The sequence below is a fragment of the Microcebus murinus genome, chromosome 12 (assembly GCF_040939455.1).
Source record: "Microcebus murinus isolate Inina chromosome 12, M.murinus_Inina_mat1.0, whole genome shotgun sequence".
Lineage (NCBI taxonomy): Eukaryota > Metazoa > Chordata > Mammalia > Primates > Cheirogaleidae > Microcebus > Microcebus murinus.
The window spans coordinates 63,850,980-63,870,764 of record NC_134115.1 but is presented as its reverse complement, the minus strand read 5'-3'; positions in this window follow the sequence as shown (position 1 = coordinate 63,870,764).

Here is a 19,785-nt window from a genome sequence, read left to right as displayed (position 1 = left end):
CATGTCTAAACAGGAGTCCACTTGCTCAAGGCTTCTTGGGCATGGCTCTAGGGTATAGTCCTCAAATTTGGTTCTGAATAAGCCTCTTTAAATTAAAAATAAATAAATAATAAACATATCTAAACATAGTACAGGTACAATAAAAATACAGTACTATCATCTTACAGGACTACTGTCATATATGTGGTCCATTGTTGACCAAAATGTCCTTATGGGGCTCATGACTGTGCCTACCTCTTACTTTTGTATGTACTTGCAAAGTGAGATAAAGAAGCCAGAAGCCAGATTGCAGTGTACTGTGGAATGACAGGAAAATTCTTTGTGTTCTATTATCTCAGTGTCTCCAGTGCATCTTTATGAAACACTAAGGCTTGTTTTAACTGGGATTTGGGAAATTAAGGGAGTGAATTGTGTTTGTGGTTGGGAGGGGAGACTGGTGCAGCCTTATTCCTCAGGAGACAGTGGTCCAGGGACCACAGGCGGTGGCCAATAGCACAGCACACAGCAATTGCTGGTGGAGCATCAAGCACCAGCCAGGAGCCCTGCAATACTGAAGGTGCCGACAAAGATGATAAGAAACAACCAAGGTGGATTTGTGGAACATGTTATAATTCCTTTGAAATCCCAGAAATGACTAGGGGAGCAGAACCTGGTAAATGACTGTACTTGCTATGTTCAGCAGATGTAGTGCACAGACTCAATGTGTGTGCTTCAAAAGGGAAGGTGTGTTTTGAGGCTGGACAGATGGGAAGCCAATGTCTATCCACACAGAAATAAAAGCTAACACAAAGCACTCACCTTGAGGCATGCACTCTCTAAAGTTTTTTCATGTATTCATTTAATCCTCTAATCAACTGTGCATAGATATTATTATCCCCACTTGATAAATGCAGAAACTGAGAAACAAAGAGATTCTGTAATTTGCCTAATCCAACTAGCATGTAAAAGAGCTGGAATTCTAACTCAAGTTATATGACTTCAAAATCCATGCTTTTGAACTCTGTTCTATACTGGTCTTTACCCTAAACACACACACACACACACACACTCCCTTAGGAAAAACAGCCAGATAGACGTTCACTAATATGTTTGTGGGTGAATAGTTTTGTGTGTGTGTGCTTATCCATTTTCTAGGTTTTGTGAACTGAATATGTATTACTTATATCTTTATTTCAAAATCCATAAATATATTTTTAAGATGAATCTTTTCCTTCTTATATATGTGAGATTTTTGCCTTGATTAAGTGAAAGAAAAGGTCCCTTCCAGAAGCATTTCCAATTCATGCTCATGTGAGTGTGTTCCTTAAAAATAGAAAGGGCCTAAGAGATAGAAAATGTGACTACTAACATAGAAAAATATCAGGAAAACCCTCACATATTGCCAGAGACCTCTTGCCACTACAATAGAGAGATGGAATGAACAAAGTGTGGTAAAAAATGGCCACAATTTTTTCTACCCCAGTATTTACTAATATCTATGGTCCTTTGCAATGGGACTTTGCAGTTCTCTCCATTGAGAAGTGGAGTCTATTTCTCCATCTCCTTGAATCTGCGCTTAGTCACGGACCTTGATTTGGCCAAAGAGACATCGGACAATATGACATAAGCAGAGACCTGATGAGCACTTGCTCCCTGGTGCTTACATTACTGCTGTTCATAAAAGCTTATGACAACCACATAAATGAACCCAGGGCAGCCTGCTGGAAGATGAGAAGTCATGTAGAGAAAATCATGGCCCTCCAGCTCTCAGTCTGCCAACCACCACACATGTGAAAGAGGCCGCCAGCTAGCCAAAGTTGCATGAGGCAGCTGGCCCAGACCAAAGGAACTGCCTAGGTGACCCAAAGAATTGCACCAAATAAAAGGGTTGTTGTTTTAAGCCACTAAGTTTCAAATGAATTGTTACATAGCAAAAGCTGACTGACACAGATCGATTATTATGTATAGTTCTTAAGCAAAATATGACCATGTGCCTATGATTTTGGCCCCAATGAATACAAATAAAATGGGAAAGACTGCCACCTTTCTTAGCTGCAATGGCCCCCTTGATATTTCCCTACAAGATCTTGGCTACAGGGTACAGGCAAACCCCCTGGGTCACCTGGCCCCTAATCACCAAAGGATCAAGACTACCTTCAGGGGTTTAGGACTATAGGGACAAGAAAAGACCCCGCTTTTTGACAAAAAGCTTAAAGCCCTGCAGGGAATATCTGGGTTTCACGTGGCATTGCATTTAACAGAAAATCAAGATTCTCTTAATACTTGAAATGGGGTCCTGAAACATCCATTTCAAGGAAAACAAGAAGACTTTCAGAGAGAAAAGACAACCCTAGGTTCAGCAGAACCTCGAACAGCTGCCTTAGGAAAAAGTGCAGAGGTGATCCCCTATGGGATGCTTTAAGGATGCCTGGGCTTCCCGCCCTCTGTTATTGCCAGGAGACTTATGGAACCTGATCACAGACCATCTTACAAGCAGGTAAAAGGAAAAGAAGGACAACAGAAAAGGAAATGAAAGCCATCCACAATACCTGTTACATCTCCACTTTACTTTCGTGCAGGTAAATAACAACAGGGGGCAGATTTGCTGTAGGAAATAAAAGATTAGGGAACCACCCATTACACAGATAGCTACAAAGCTCCAAGTATGTCAGCAAATGATCATTGTCCAGGCTCATTTCCCTTCTTTCTCAAAACCAATAAGACTGTCTTACAATTCAAATGCCACCAAAGTCACTTTCCTCTTAATGCTATTTTCCCACTGTTTCTTCTTCAGTGGCATTCCCTCTGAGGATGCTTCTGAACTAGACAATTATTAAATATTACTTTTTTGACAATATGTGAGGAAGCACACAAGGGGTTTTTTAAGCTATAAATAGAATAAATTATGGACCATATATGCAGTACTTGAAACAGAATGGTCCTTATGAATTACATTATTCAAATCCTCTCCACCCTTGATCACCCCTACAGTCACACATTAGACCTTGTCATCTCCTGAAACAATAGTTACTTAGACTATAACTTCCTAGTCTTCTGGCCTAATCAGAACTTCCAATCCACTGGCCCCTCCACTTTCTTCCAACCATCAGCCCACTCCTGCGCACCCCATGCAATTCACATTCCAAGAAATTATTTCCATATATTTTCAGTTCCTCACATCTCCCTGACTAAACTCCAGCACTGGATATAACCAACCATTCACCTTCCCCATGCATGTCCTTGAGCTTCTGATCATGCTTGAGAAAAATCCTCCAGTCAGCTCATTCTCAACTATCATTCCTCTGATAGTTAATTTTAGGTGTCAACTTGACTGGATTAAGCTGGTAAAACATTATTTCTGGGTGTGTCAGCGAGCATGTTCCCCAAGGAGACTAGTGTGTGGTGGTGGACTGAGTGGAAAGATCTGCCCTTAGTGTAGATGGACAGGATTTAATGGGCTGGGGGCCCTGGTGGAACAAAAAGGCAGAGGAAAGGCAAATTCACTGTTTCTTTCTCCATCTTTTCCTGCCCTTGGACATCAGAACTCCAGGTTCTTCAGATGTTGGACTCCAGGACTTCCACCAGCATCCCCACCACCACGCCCGCTGCCAAATTCTCAGGCCTTTGGCCTCAGACTGAGAGTTTCACCATTGGCTTCCGTGGTTCTGAGGCTTTTGGACTTGGACTGAACCAACCTACCAGCATCCTTGGGTCTCCAGCTTACAGATGGCCTATTGTAGACTTCTCAGACTCCATAATCATGTGATCCAGGGGTATAGCTCAGGGGTAGAGCATTTGACTGCATAATCATGTGATCCAATTCCCCTAATAAATCTCCTATATCTACATCTACATATCTATACAGTTGGCTCTCTATATCCATGGGTTATGCATCAGTGGATTCAACCAACCCTGTGGTTGGTTTTTTAGATAAAAAATTCAGTATTCACGGGATGCAGGACCAGCAGATATAGAGGGCTGATTTTTCGTGTTCATGGATTCCACAGGGCCAACCATGGCACCTGAGCATCCGTGGGTCTTGGAACTAGTCCTCTGCAGATACCAAGCTGTGACTGTATATCTGTATCTGTGTCTATATCTATCCTATTGATTCTGTCTCTCTGAAGAACCCTGATGAACACAACTACTTAAATTTTAAACATTTTTCCACTCTCTTAAGACATCTAATCTCCCCTTTAACCTCCTCACTCCCAGCAGACGCTATCACCTCCTACCAGAGAGAAAAGATACTATCAAATGAAAACTCCCTCAATCTTCCTTTCTTCCTTCCCTCCTGTTATAATTAGGAGGACTTTCTCCTCCTGTCTATAAACTATCCCTCCCACCTGTGTTTTGGATCTATTCCCCATCATCTTAGGGCCTTCTAGCTATTAAATCACAGCCCACCCTCATGCAAACCTCACTTCCTATCTTTCTTCTCTACTGACTCCTTCAAGTCAAAATTTGAACATGAAGAAGCATAGAGAATGTCACCCCAAAATACAGCTCCCTGGTATAATGAGTATTTTGAACTAAAAACTCTTAGAGATCAACAGGCTTTGGAAGAGACTATCTACATAAAGATAGGATGGCCCCACTGAGGGGAACAATTATCCTTGTTACCTCATCATCCATTATGGGAGAGAAGAATGTAACCACAACTGAGAAGATAGACCCTTTTACAAGATAAGGACTGTCTCCAAGGATCATTTAAATTCCAAAGAAAACTATTTACAAGTTAAATTCTGTTCTCTTATCTAATCAATCTCCTTGATAATACTTTATTGTTCCTCAATAGAATTCTTCTTCTCCCCTTTCCATAACCTATTTTTCCAGGATCCAAGGTCCCATTCTTCTTGCAACCTCAGGAGGGTATGTAAGCTTCTGGACTCCCTCAGGATAAGGGGCAATCATTCTGTGATTCTTCCCATGTGCACAGTTAGTAAATTTGCATGTTCTTTCTCTTGCTAATCTGCCTTATTATGAGTTGATTTTGGGGGGAACCTTTAGGGAGAAAAGGGCTTTGGTCTGTACAAACATCCAAGGCTTTCTCTGATGTGATGATCAAATTTATGTGTCGATTTGCCTGAGCTAAGGGATACCTAGATAGCGGGCAAGACCTTATGTCTGGGTGTGTCTGGGAGGGTGATTTCAGAAGAGATTAGCATTTGAATCAGTAGACTAAGTAAAGAAAGCCTCCTCAATGTGGGTGGGCACCATCCAATGTTTAGGGCCCAAACAGAACAAAAAGGCAGAAGGTCAGATTTGCTCTCTCACTGCTCAAACTGGGTCATCCATCTTCTCTTACCTTCAGACATCAGTGCTCCTGGTTCTTAGGCTTTAGGACTCAGGCCAAGATTTACACCATCAGCCCCCTGGTTCCCAGACCTTCAGACTCAGACTGTGACCCATATCATTGGGTTTGCATCCTCTGGTTCTCAGAGCTTCGGGTTTGTATTAGAAGTATACTCCCAGCTTCCCAGGGCCACCAGCTGGCAGATCTTGGGACTTCTTAGCTTCCATAATCACATGAGCCAAACCTTCATAATATTATAAATCTCTTTCTCTATATCTATATCTATCTATCCTATGGGTTCTGTTTCTCAAGAGAGCCCTGCCTGATACATCTGCCATCTCATAAAAAAAATCCTATTATATATTCACTCCCCATCTACCCCCTTCTCTTTTTTTGCCTTCACAGTTAAAGTTCTCCACAGAGGTATACACATTAATAATTTTTGTTTATCACCCCCCCCATTCATTCCAATCTGGGTTCTACTCCTACCAGTCCCCTGAAACAGTTGTCACTAAGGTCAACAATGATCACCATGTCATAATCTCCAGTTGAAATGAGGACCCAGAAAAATCTCCAAAAGGAGCTTAAATTTATTACCTTGTCATGGCTGCCCACCTTCCCTTAGGAAAAATAAAACTGTAAAATATAAAGATTATAGAAACTGTCACCTTATCACAAAAAAACTAACCAAAAATAGCTTGCAGTCACATTTATGGAGATTAACAACAAAAACGTAGCAAAGCTAAGTGTTAAAAATAAATGATAAAGAAATTTCAGAGTATACAAATCTTGCTAAAGAAAGCCACAAAAGAGATTTGTACTTTTACAGAGAGATTTACTTTTACAGAGAGATTTTAATCCTTTCTTTAATGATTTTCACATGCCAAAAACAATGCATGCTTGTTTAATAACTAAAACAAAACAAAGGTGTACAAAGAAAATAGTCATCCATGCCTAATATAGCCCATCCCCATCCTCAGACCCTTAATGAAACCAGTGTTAACAGTTAGGAGTGTATTGTCCCACATCCTTCTTCTGGTCACAAAATCGTACACCAGCATGCAAACACACGTATAAGGCTTTGGCTTGATTGTTAGCTCTCTGTGTGGTTAGCTTGATTTTCATTTCTTTTTTTCCCCCCTTTAACTAGATATTATTGTTCAGACCAGTTTCAAGTTCAGAGAAACTGAGCAAGAAGAACATAGAGTCCCCAAACACCCTCTTCCTCCAACACACAGCCTCCCCACTGCCAACGACCAGCCACAGAGTGGTACATTTGTTACAGTTGATGAACCTACATGGTACATCACCATCACCCAAAGTCCATAGTTTAAATTAGGGTTCAGTCATGTGTTACGTAAGGGAAAACTTCCCCTTCATCCTCGGAAGTTTCACTGAAAAATCAACTCATAGTAAAGCAGATTAATAAGAGAAAAGCTATACAGTGGTTCCCATCCAAAATTGAAGATTCAACTCTTCAATGAGGTACAGAGGGGGGTTTTTATTGAAGAATAGGGGCTTTAAACAGAAAAACTGGTTTGGGGAGGAAGAGAGGCAGAGGATTGGGTAGGTAGCAATGGTGGTTTTGTTATGTAAGTGAAACCTTAAAGGTAACTGCCCTCAGAGAGAATAAGTGGTAAACGTTTCTTTTCTGACCTTAAAAGGTTTTCAGACTCTCATTTATTCTTTTCTAGATCTGGGGAGGATAGACCTGGCTGTATTCTCTACAGATTTTAAATATCACCCCAACAAAAGACAGCTTTGCAGTGTTACTTCTGTGAGACTCAAGGCAGCCATCTCTAAATATGTCAAAAATATGTATTTTGGGGTAAAATATTTCTAACTTCCTTCACTTGGTATTATACATTCTATGGGTTTTGACATATATATACATATATATATATATGTATATATATATATATGAACATATATCCAAAGTTACAGTATCCCACATAATAATTTCACTTCCCTAAGACTCCTCTATATTCTGCCTACTCATCCTTCCCTCCCTCCAAAACCCTGGCAACCACTGATCTTTTTACTGCCCCAATAGAATGCCTTCTCCAGAATGTCACATAGTCGAAATCATACAGTATATAGGATTTTCAAACTGGCTTCTTTAACTTAGTAATAAGCTTTTGTGGTTCTATGTCTCTTCATAGTTTGATAGCACATTTCCTTTTAATGCTGAATAATATTCCATTGTCTGGATGTAGCACAGTTTATTTATCCATTCGCCTACTGAAGGACATCTTGATTGCCTCTACATTCTGAAACTGCCCTTGTTAGGTAGATATCTTCTCCTAGGGAAGAAAGTGGGTGCTATTGCCCCCATCTTGGTCCTGCCCCACCCTAAGTCTGTCCTGAGCTACTGCCATACCTGGGGGAGGAGGAAATACCCTATGAATCAGCCAATCATAACAGCATGCCAGCTGCAAAAGAACATAGAGGACTCTCTAGCCCACAAGCCAAGCAGCATAGGTACCATAGAGTCCAGAAATTGATCTAAAACAACCCACATGCATAGGTAAGGCTCAGATCATGTCCCATTGTCCCATCAAAGTGGTTCCATGATGACATGTGAGCCCAATCCAGGCACTATAAATCAAAACACTTACCATAACCAGTCCCTTTTTTTGTGTGCTCTTCCTTTTGCTCTCCCTTTGCTGTGACAATGGATCCAGTCATTATTTGTGGCATATGTATCATGTTCTATAAATCTATATCTTGCTCTTGCCCTACAATCTTTATCTTTCCTTCCTCAATAAACCTCATTGTCATGCTTGCCTTACTTTGGCATATCTGGTCACACTTCAGCCATGAGCACACTAAGAATCGACATTGCAGACTAAAATCTGACACCCTTACAAATTAATAAAGGGGTGCAAGGTGAGAACTGTGGTAAGGGCCTAGCTAAAAATAATGATAACAATAAGCCGCTGTACCTGTCTGCTACTCTGGAGTCACATAGCTGGTAGTCATAAAAATTCTTTGCTTTCTCCATAGATAACATAAACTTTTTTTTTTTTTTTTTGAGACAGAGTCTCGCTTTGTTGCCCAGGCTAGTGTGAGTGCCATGGCGTCAGCCTAGCTCACAGCAACCTCAAACTCCTGGGCTCGAGCTATCCTTCTGTCTCAGCCTCCCGAGTAGCTGTGACTACAGGCATGCGCCACCATGCCCGGCTAATTTTTTATATATATATATCAGTTGGCCAATTAGTTTCTTTCTATTTATAGTAGAGATGGGGTCTCGCTCTTGCTCAGGCTGGTTTTGAACTCCTGACCTTGAGCAATCCGCCCGCCTCGGCCTCCCAGAGAGCTAGGATTACAGGCGTGAGCCACCGCGCCCGGCCTAACATAAACTTTTTGAATTCTGAAGTAGTTATTGAGCTATCTTCCAGGTCCTGCATTCCAGCAGATTGGCTGACCCACGCAGGGTAGTGGCCCATACCAAGGAACTGACTCAACTGGTCTTACGACCCCCACCCAAGAACCTGGCCAACAAAAAAGACAATTTCTACAGCCTATGGCTCTGCCCCAAACCCATCCAATTAGCAAACCTAATTCTGCCTGCCAAACTGTCCTTAAAAACTCCCAAATTCTTGGGAAGGCAGATTTGAGAAATTCCTCCAGTCTCCCCACTTTGCATTATGCAAAATTAAACTTTCTCTGCTGCAAACCCTGCTGTCCCAGTGCATTGGCTTCCTCCTGGGCAGTGGGCAAATGAACCTGGTTGGGCAGCAACAGTTCTGACAAATATGGATAAAGCTGCTATACACAACCCCTTGTAGGTACTTCTGTGGACCTAGGTTTTCAATACATTCAGATAAATATCAAAGAATGAAATTGCTGGCCGGGCGCGGTGGCTCACGCCTGTAATCCTAGCTCTCTGGGAGGCCGAGGCGGGCGGATTGCTCAAGGTCAGGAGTTCAAAACCAGCCTGAGCAAGAGCGAGACCCCGTCTCTACTATAAATAGAAAGAAACGAATTGGCCAACTGATATATATATAAAAAAAAAAAAAAATTAGCCGGGCATGGTGGCGCATGCCTGTAGTCCCAGCTACTCAGGAGGCTGAGGCAGAAGGATCGCTCGAGCCCAGGAGTTTGAGGTTGCTGTGAGCTAGGCTGACGCCATGGCACTCACTCTAGCCTGGGCAACAAAGCGAGACTCTGTCTCAAAAAAAAAAAAAAAAAAAAAAAAAAAAAAGAATGAAATTGCTTTCATTATCGTATGGTAAAAGTAAGTTTAGTTTTGTAAGAAACTTACAGCTGTCTTCCAAAGTGGCTGTACCATTTTGAGTTTCCACCAGCAATGAATGAGAATTCCTGTCGCTCCAGGTTAGTTTGTTTTTATAGAAATAAAATAATTCTACACCTATTACTCTGTATCGTCCTTTTGTCTCTTAACACAAATCACAGATATCCTATAAGTCAGTGATAAAGACCACATTCTTTCATCCTAATACTTGTGTACATATAGATGTACAATTTTGCATCTATATGTATAATTCGGCATATATATGTACAATTTTGCATATATATGATATATGTACACATTATTTTCAAATCCTGGCTCCTTCAATTTACCATGAACAAATTAAAACTTCTATGCCTTTGTTTTCTCATCTCTAAAATAAAGATAATTTGGTGAAGGTTTATTGAGTTAAGACATATAATGTGTTCATTACTATACCAGACATACTAAACACTAATGTTATATTACTGTAGGGAAAAGGTTGTTAAAGATACTGAAATGAACCAAACAGATTACTGAGTGTCTGTCTTGCACACCCTCCCAAGTTATATCAACCATTCATTGTCTTTCAGCCATTTTACAACTCTGTAAGTTGTAGGAAATAATGTAAATTATTCTTGTCCATAAAAATGCAAATTAAATGTGCCTAGTGGAATATAATTGATTTTTGCCTCATAGATGGACCTGTTTTGCATCTATTTGAAAATTCACTCCAGCATTCCTTCTCTTCCTATATAATGTATGGTCCTATGAATTTTCCTTTGAACCTAATATAACATCTTATTGGTTCCTTCATTAATTAATGAGTTAAATAAAATCTTTACACATGTTCATTTTATATTTGTATGAGAGTCATGATTTTACGTATTTTTAAAATAACCTGCAGCACTATTATTATACTGTTTTTCAAGAAAAATGATTATGAGTCAAAATGTTATGCCTAGACATTTATATATATATTAATACAAAAAAAATTCTCATACATACAAGTATGCAGAAAACATATAAAATACAACATACATAAGTTTGTTGTTAAAAGTGCTTGAAGAAACCAGCATACTGAAGCATAAATCAACATTAAGAACTCTGGAACAACAAAGAATTGATATTAAACACTGAAATCCTTTAAATATGAGCCATATAAATAATTACAGCTATAGGCTGCAAATTTTTAAAAAGTTTTAAAAATAACATATAATTTTTCGAAATAAATTTAACTACAGTAATATGTCTGTGACACACAAGCCCAATTCCTTTCCTTAGGTAGGTAGGAAATTCTATTGCATAATTACCTTGGAATATTTTTTTAAAGGCTCCCCTATATTCCTGAAAGACTTTCTACAAAAAAGGTACCCTTGAGAGGAGGGTAGACAACCTATCTGCTTTGTTCTCCACGAATACTCATGAGCTGAGAATTTTCCTTTCTGCCAGCTCCTTTTTATAGACTTTGCCAGAAACAGACCTTCCCATAGGGCCATAGCAATCACTTGCCTAAATTAAGGGGATCTAACAGGGTGTAGAGCTAATCTCTTATCTGTTTATGCTCAAAAATAATTAGCTTGGTTTTGATTTGCCTATCTTTGTAAGGAGAAGAACAGTAAGAAGTGGCAAGGAATATTCACTACCTCTACCCAGAAAGTTTGGTAGGAAGAGGATCTATATAAGGTATAACATACTATGTAAAACTTACAAAATGAATTAACACAATTCTGACTCAGCAATGTCTGAACACTTACAAACTCATTAATAGGCCACACTGTCCACGCTAAGAATATTTCCTGAATCAAAGGTAAATAACTACAGTGTCCTTGATTGGTATCTTTACAAACGAAGTACAGTATCTGCCCCTTATCCATAGGGTATATGTTCCAAGACCCTCATGGATGCCTGAACCATAAAGAACCCTACATATACTACGTTTATTCCTATACAAACATGCCTATAATAGTTTAATTTATAAATTAGGCACACTAAGAGATTAACAACAATAACTAATAACACAATTATAACAACATACTATAATAAAAGTTATGTGAGTGGTCTTTGCATGCCTCAAAACAGCTTATTGTACCGTATTCATCCTTCTCGTGATGATGCAAGATATAAAATGCCTACATGATATGAAGTGAGGAAGCATGATGGCACACAATTTTATCATGCTACTTAGGACAGTGGCCAATTTAAAACCTATGAATTATTTATTTCTGGAATTTTCCATATAATATTTTTGGACCACAGTTGACCTCAGGTAACTGAAATCACATAAAGCCAAACTATGGATAAGGGAGGAATATAGTAATTAATGCTACAGTGACTTACTAGTTCTGCTATGGGAAAGTACGCTAAGAAACTACAAAGAATTCACATCATATATAACCATTTTTTCCACTTAAAGATATACCACACTTAAATATGTAATTCCAGAAATTATTTGATAAATATAATTCTTATTTATATTTCTAAGTAACCTCAAGAATCCATATCATTCTACCCAGAATGTTTGCTTCTCAGGAAGAAATCAGGTCTTTCTCCAAAAGGGTCAAATCACTACTATTTATGAAAAGTCAGCTAAATGCTAACCAGAAACCAAGGTTTCTAAAACGTTTACGTCCATCTACACCAGAAAGTCCCAAACTTTGTGTATAAAGGATCAGATAGTAAATACTCTTGGCTTTTCAGACCATATGATCTCTGTCACAGCTACTCAACTAGTTGTGCAAAAGACTGATGACATGTCAACAATTGTGCATGGCTGGGTTCCAATTAAACTTTATTTACAAAAACAAGCAGAGAGACAGATTTGGCCCTAGGACCATAGTTTGCTGATCCCTTGCTCTAGGCCTTTCCTCTAGAATTCAGTTCATGTGAAACAAAGTGTGGGGAAAGAGCAGTAAATACTCGCCATGTGCCTCTATTTCCCCATGTGAATTAGAGATCAGGGTTCTTGTGCTCGCCCTAAAACTGTCTTTGAAATAATACAATAGCCCCTCAGGCAAGCAGAAGAGAACCTCCCTTGCTTGATAGTATTCCAAACTGTTCCTGCCAGTAGATAAAGCAGTGAAGATGTGGAGAACATTTTCAGAGAAATGTTCTGTAACATGTGACTCAATTGAGCTGACTTCAAAGGGATCCTCTCCTGGCCCAAAGGTATTTTACTCTGGAGCACCACTTCTTTCTCAAAGGAAATCAAGCACCAGCGTGTCTTAGCCTGCCACCTTGTGGCAACTTGGAGAATGGACCAGGAAATCACTGGACCAAGACACCAGGAGCAAGCTGCAATGCCTGCTTTGTAACAGGCACTTTTTAACACGTGCTAGACACTGGGTTCTCTGGGGATCCGGGAAAGCCACAATCCCTTGCCCTCAAGGAGCTTACAGTCTGTAGGAGAGAAGATAGCTCTTACTCAAAAACTTACATGAACATACGTGAAATTATGACCATGAAAAATGGTCTGAAAGAGCTGTACATGATGCTTGGAAAGTGAATAAAAGGGATTCAACCTAGGCAGAAAAGGTGAAGGAAGCTTCTCTGAGGACAAGATGATTAAACTGCAGTCTGAGTGAGTAGGGACTTGCCAGGTGAAAAAAGGGAGGGAAGATGATTCCAGAGACAAACAGTATCTGCAAAGACCCTGGTGGAGGAAAGCAAGAGGACTACAGTACGACATAGGCCCAGGGGTAAAGAGGGGCCAGATAGTTCCAGGTCTCAGAAACCAAGAAAATGAGGTGTATTTCCTTACCCCATAATCAGAGTGAAACCATAAAATGGTTTTAAGCAAGGAGGAGTGACATAATTTCAAAAGAGATCACACTGTTTTATCAGTCATGATCCAATCAGAAGACAGAAACTATGTGGCAATTTGAACAGGGAACATTTAATATGAAGAATTATTAATATTAGCTATTTAACAGGAGATTGGAGGAACAAGGGATTGGTCTGTAAGAAATAAAACTGAAGAAAGAAAAGAAGGAAGGAAGAAAGGAAAGGAGGGAGTGAAGGGAGGAAGGCAGGCAGACAGGCAAGCAGGCACAGCTGATATAAGAAACAGCCACTACCCAAGGAGGAGCCTGCAGCTCCCCGGCCTGAGATCAGGACCTTGTTGGAGACGGCATGGCCATGGCTCACAGGACAGCAGAAGTCTTGATGGCAGAAGTTACTGAAAATGTACCCTCTAGGATCCCAGGGAAAGCTGCTCAAAAGGAGGTAACTCTCCCGAGGAACTCTGCTATGAAACCACCCAAGTGAGTGCCACGGGAAGCTTCTGGCCACAGGGCACCAAAGGAGCTAGGCTCAGAAACCTGGTGCCTGAGAAACTGCCGCAGGAGGAAGGCCCTGGAGAAGTGGAGCACACTGCAGGAGCCTGCAGAGAGCCCTTCATCCCAACTACGAGAGGAAACTCCTTCCTCCTCTTGTGTCTCTCCAGTGTCCTCTACTGACGAAGCTTAGCATCGTGCCAGCTGGCAAAGGAAAAATATTTAAAGGACCTGTCGCACAAGAAATGCAGAGTGGATTTGAGGCTGAGAGGCCATAAATTAATAACTAACACATTGACCTTTATGTGGAGAGCTTTCTAGAAGAAGAGCAAGAGTAGACGCCTACAGACCATTTAGGAAGTGCTTAATTAAGTAGGCCAGAAGAGGGAAGAGGAAGTGGTAATAACCTGTAGGTACTGGAACAAATACATGAGCAAGTTCCCCATGGCCTACAGAAAGGACACCAAATAGCTTTTTGTTTATGTCTCTGTGCTCGCTGGGCTTGTGGAAGAGCTGCCTCAGAAGGCGTGGTTAAGAGAGCAAGGGGAGCATGGGTAATATACGTAACCTTAACATTTGTACCCCCATAATATGCTGAAATTTAAAAAAATTTTAAAAAAATAAGAGAGCAAGAGGAGTCAGCTGTCACACATAGGTCTCAAGACAAGAGACTGGCAGCACCAGCTGTACTGAGTCAATGCTATGTGTCTGAAAGGCACAGGAGTAGTATTGCTCCCAAGAGACAGACTTGCCAGGCTTAACAAGACCATCAGGTGAAATGAAAGCTGCACCCAATCCACACACACACTACCACAGCCAAGCTTGCAAGGGCAGGACTTCAGAGATAAACAATTACCAGAAATAAAGTGAGCATGGCTTGTGACAAGGCCTTTTTAAAAGCCAGCAAGCCTGGCCCCGTGGGGCTTCACACAAGTCTATAATTACCTGCTGTCTCAAGATCATCAGGGAGGAGGGTCCCGGTGGGGCAGTGAAGTGCCATGGTATGTCTCTAAAAAGAAACCATCCCTCATGTCTCCAAAACATTAACATTGCCAAGGGACAGAACGTGAGTACCCACCTGAGAAGCCCGGGTTAAAGTTAATTTGTCAGCAACCATAATTTATCATTTAAACACAAAAACAAACAGGCATTTAAAATGGCTCACTCTGGGTAGGGGAACTGTGGCTGGAGCCAGGAGTATAGCAGGTGATTGTTGCCTTTTTAATAAAAATCCTTCCCATATGGTTTGATTTGTTTTAATGACTTCATTGAAGTAAAGGTGGAAAGAAGCTTTCAATTTGATAAGAAAAAGTTATTAGATGATTATGACACTGGACTGGAATTTTAATAACTCAAATAAAACTACTATTGTGCCTGAAAGTAACTGGAGGACTTTTTATTATCTGCAAGTGACCAAAGAAGCTAAAGGGTATGCCTGATGGCTAGTGGGGAAAGCACAGTTTCCTTCTGCTGGCATCCCTCTGCATTCAGCTCTCTTAATGGCACCCATAGGAAACACAGAGAAAGAATGGCTTAGAATTGCACTCTGCTTGTTTGGTGGAACTAGGACTTGTACAAGTCTGAAGGTAGGGATAGCCTTGGTAGCTGAGCTGGACTTGGGCAAACTCTCTTATTCCATGAAGGTTTTGCTTGTTTGTAGCAGATTGGCCTTTGATAATGCTGCAGCACCAAAACAAAATTCTTCCTGTTTGGGAGGGGTGAATCAATATATCGAACTAAGTAGTGAAACAGACCATCTTGGTGGATTTGCAAAGTAGGATTTGGCTAAAAACTTCTTAAGTCATCTGCCCAGAAAGAAGATATAGAAGGCAAAAGAATAGAGATGAGAAGGGAGGTCAGGTGAGGATCCTTTGGAGAGATCTGCTGAACACCCGACCAAAGGTGGCGGAGTGAAAGGCCTGTCTCTAACAAAGGGGGCCTCCAAAGGGCCGTTCAGGGAGCTTGCAATCCACGGGGTAGCAGTGGATTGCTGTCTGACTCCCACCTGGGGAACCTGGAGAACAACGGTAACTTCAGGTGTGGCAAATTCTCTGGGCTGACTCTTTTTCTCATGGAGCACTTTCGGAGGTTCCTTAAGAAATACCTCTCCCCATGCAGACCCCTGACAACACAGTCCTCAACTTCTCCATCTAACAGCGCAGCCCTAGCCCCCTTCTGCTGAGGTCTCCTCACCTCTGGGCGGAGGCCCTCTTAAAGAGAGTTCTTTTCCAAGTGGCCACCACGCCAGCTCCCTACTGCTGACCCACCTAGCCCAGAGAAAATGCACTTACCATTGCCATTCTGTCATTATAAAGACAACTTGTTCCTAAATATGATTCAACAGACGGGATGGAAACTGCAAAGCTTTAACAGCTGGGTCGCCAGCCATAAATAACACAGTTCCAGGAGAGAATATTGTTTTTTTTTTTTTTTAACTATAAAGAGACCAAGACAAAGGAATAATTTAAATTTCTGGTTTACGTGGGTGGCCTGCAAAAATAGCCCATCACATGTACATAACTATTTTAACTAACAAATTGATAGATTGCAGACTTTTTTTTTTATCACGAATTCCAACAAAACAAACTGCAGAGCCAAATGAGACCCAACCCAAATCGAGCGGGGAATGCGGACACTGAAGGACCCGGGAAGAAACGCCCCGTCCCGCAGCCTCGGCGCCTGCGCAATGGAGCCGGCGCGACACAGACTCCCCGCAGCGCGCGTGCGTCGAGCCGTTAGGGTCTTTAGCGTGTACCTCCCCCTGCCCCCTTACGCCTCCTACAGGAAATGGGTTGCTGCTGCCTCCTTCTTCCGGGAGGAAGCGGTTTCGAGATGGTAAAAGATGGTTCTGGGAACTGTGTAGACCTGGCTGGAAGCTTGCACTCACCTTCCTACCTGGGGCGCGCGTGACTCCAGGGAGAGCGAGCCTAGCAGGCCCCGCCTCTGGCGCACCCACCTGCTGCGGACAGGTGTGTGGGGGGGGAGGGGGGTGATACTCTACCGTAGACCTGTGAGGGTTAAAGTACTTAAAGTTTCTTGCCTTAAAGAGCATAATAAATTGTGGCTATTGTTACCTGCTTCCATGTCTACTCATCTCCCTTCCCGTGCCTGAAGTTGTTAGGCTCTTCCTCTCCATATTAATCTTTGGCGCTCAATCATCTTCCAACTTCTCAAGAACTTCTAACGAGTTGCCACTCCTGTGGCCTTCACGTTATCCCTTCCTACCTGAACCTTCTCCTCCAGCCCAGTCTCCCCCATCACTTCTATACCCCTGCTCTCTGCGCTGCTGGCTGTCCACATCTACCTCTCCTTGTCCTTTTTCCCCCGTCTCATGGAAATCGTAACAGTTTATCACACTGGTCTCCTCTTCCTCATTCCTTCCACCCCATCGACTCAACTCGCTGGAATCTGGCTGCTTCTACCTAGTCCACTAAAACTGCTGCCACCAAGGTGTTCAGTGACCTTGTCCTTAAGTCCAGTGAACACTGTTCCACGCTGCATTCTCTGCATCACCTACCTGACACATCCACCTGTATCCAATCCGCCTGCCACTCCCTCTGCTGTCCATAATGCCCACACTCCTGGTTGTCCTACCTTTGTGATCACTCTTTATTTGCCATGAGTTTGACCCCTTTGCCCCGACCTTTTCTGGCGGTTCCCAGGTCACACTCGTCCTGTTTTCCACTCTTCACATTTTTGTGGGGTGATGATCTCTTTCATGTCATTGTTTTGGTATACCAGTGACTCCCAAGTCTTCATCTCTAGCCCACATCTTTACTCTGAGCTTCAAACTTTTGGCTATCTCACAGGCACCTCAGACTTAGCACCTCCAAAATGTTACCTTTCTCCTACCTGTCCCCCTTGCTCAGTGGATAGCGTCATGTGCTATCTCAAGCCAGAAACCTAGGAGCCATCTTAGACTCCTCCATCATGCCCAGTTGTGGGCTGGGTTCCCCAGGAAACAGACTCTGAGACTTGTGTGTAGGTGGTTTATTGAGGGGTGCTCTCGGGAACAGCACCCCGAGGGCTGAGGGATACAGGATTGGGGGCACATAAGGGAAATTAAACCATGGCCTCAGACAATCCTATGACAAGCTCTGGACCCAGAATGGCCCTTGAGAGTCATTCCGCACTGAGGCCAGGGGTCAGGCTCATAGCCCCCAATCAACCTGCCAGGAAAAGTGGGCTGCTTTCAGGCACAGGGGTGACCTTGGGCTTTCTCCACTGAGGGTAAGTGCCTGGAGAGGGACTCAGCTGAGAGCCATCAGCCATTGAAACTCCCAGCATTTGAAGGGATGAAGGTCTAGTCTTAAAGAGGAAACTTGGGCATCACACCATAGAACCTGCTACACCTCTCATACCCAGTCACGAAGTATTTTGCCTATTTCTACATTTTAATTTTCAAATAAGATCCCTCCCTTTTCAGACTACTCTCTTTACCATTCAAAAAATATATGAGGCACTGCAGAAGGGAAGAACAATGGGCCAAACACCGGCCAAGTGCTCAAGATGCTTATGGTCTAGTTGGGAGTGAGTAACCCACCCAATACATACTTTTAAGCTATAAGTGTTCCTGAGGGTATATAACAGAGGAGGCTTGCCCCATCAGGGAGTGGAGGGCGGCTTTCCTAAAGAAGAAGGAAAGCTTCCCTAAAGAAGTACCTTTTAAACTGGAATCTGAAAGAGGAGTGGAGTTAACAAGGTGTGTGCTTGGCTGTTAAGGCTGGGGGAGGTGTGGACAGGTAAGGGGAACTGCCTAGGCAAAGGTCCTGAGACAGGTGGGACAAAGCACGGGAGGACCTGAGTGGCCAGTATGTCTGAAACACAGAAACTGAGAGGGAAGAATAATAAGAAATGAGGATGAAGAGGCAGGCAAGATCCAGATCCTGCAGATCTAATACTTGGGGCTTTTTCTTCCTAAAAGTTATGAAAGCCATTGAATAGTTTTAATTTCTATGTAGTATAAATGATATATCTTAAACAGAATATTCAACTACTCACAATCAATGCAGATAAAATGGAGCATACAGATATACAAAAGAGCTTAAAGCTAAATTCTGCTCATGTTAAATGCTGAGGGCAAAACAAAATTTTTAATGTAGATATTATTACAATAGCTACTTCTCTATCTCTAAACGCTACTTGTGGTCCCTCTAAACAGTGACATCTAGGTATTACTGGCTGCATATTAAATGTTAGCGTGGAAGTGTTTTGCATAAATTACCTGACTTAATATAACATCTTTAAGACGTACTATTTAGGAACTGTGATTCAGAGAGTGTAATTCGCCCAAATTTTCACAGTCAGTAAATGGCAGACATGGGAGCCAGAGGTCCAACTACAAAGCTAACGCTCTTGATGGTTACACTGAAATACTCCACCTAAGCTGTAGGCAACAGCCAACCTCATGTGACTCAGTGTTTCCACACCGCCTTGAACTTCCTTCCACCATGCCCTACTCATCAGACTCCCTGTGTAAATTGATGCCAACCTGACACAAGCCCAGGTTGGAGCACACACACCCTTAGACATCATAAGACAACATTCTGGGGGCAACCCCTGGAACCACGGCACTTTCTCCTGATTGATCCCACCTAATGCTGACTTAGTCTCCTTACCAGCACTTGATTCTGACTTCCTAATCTTCCGGCAGCTGAATCCACCAATTCTAACGAGTGTATGCTAGAGAGATGCAAAGTCACCTGAATATGAGCCAAAGAAGAACAAGGAGACAAATCCACTGTAATCTTCTACTAATAAAATTATGATTGTTCTGTCATCCCATTTGTGATTGTCTGTTAAACTCTCCATCTATTCCTAAGCAAGGACTGGTAAGTGCTCAACTGCCAGTGCATTAAAAAATTAGGAAAATATCCACTAGATGTCAGCCTTGAGCTGTAATGGGGTTTAGGGAGCCGGTATGGACTGGAAAACATTTGGAGTTTAGTTGAGAATGAAACTCAGGGCTATGAAAAAAATAATAAACTATAACAATTTTAAAA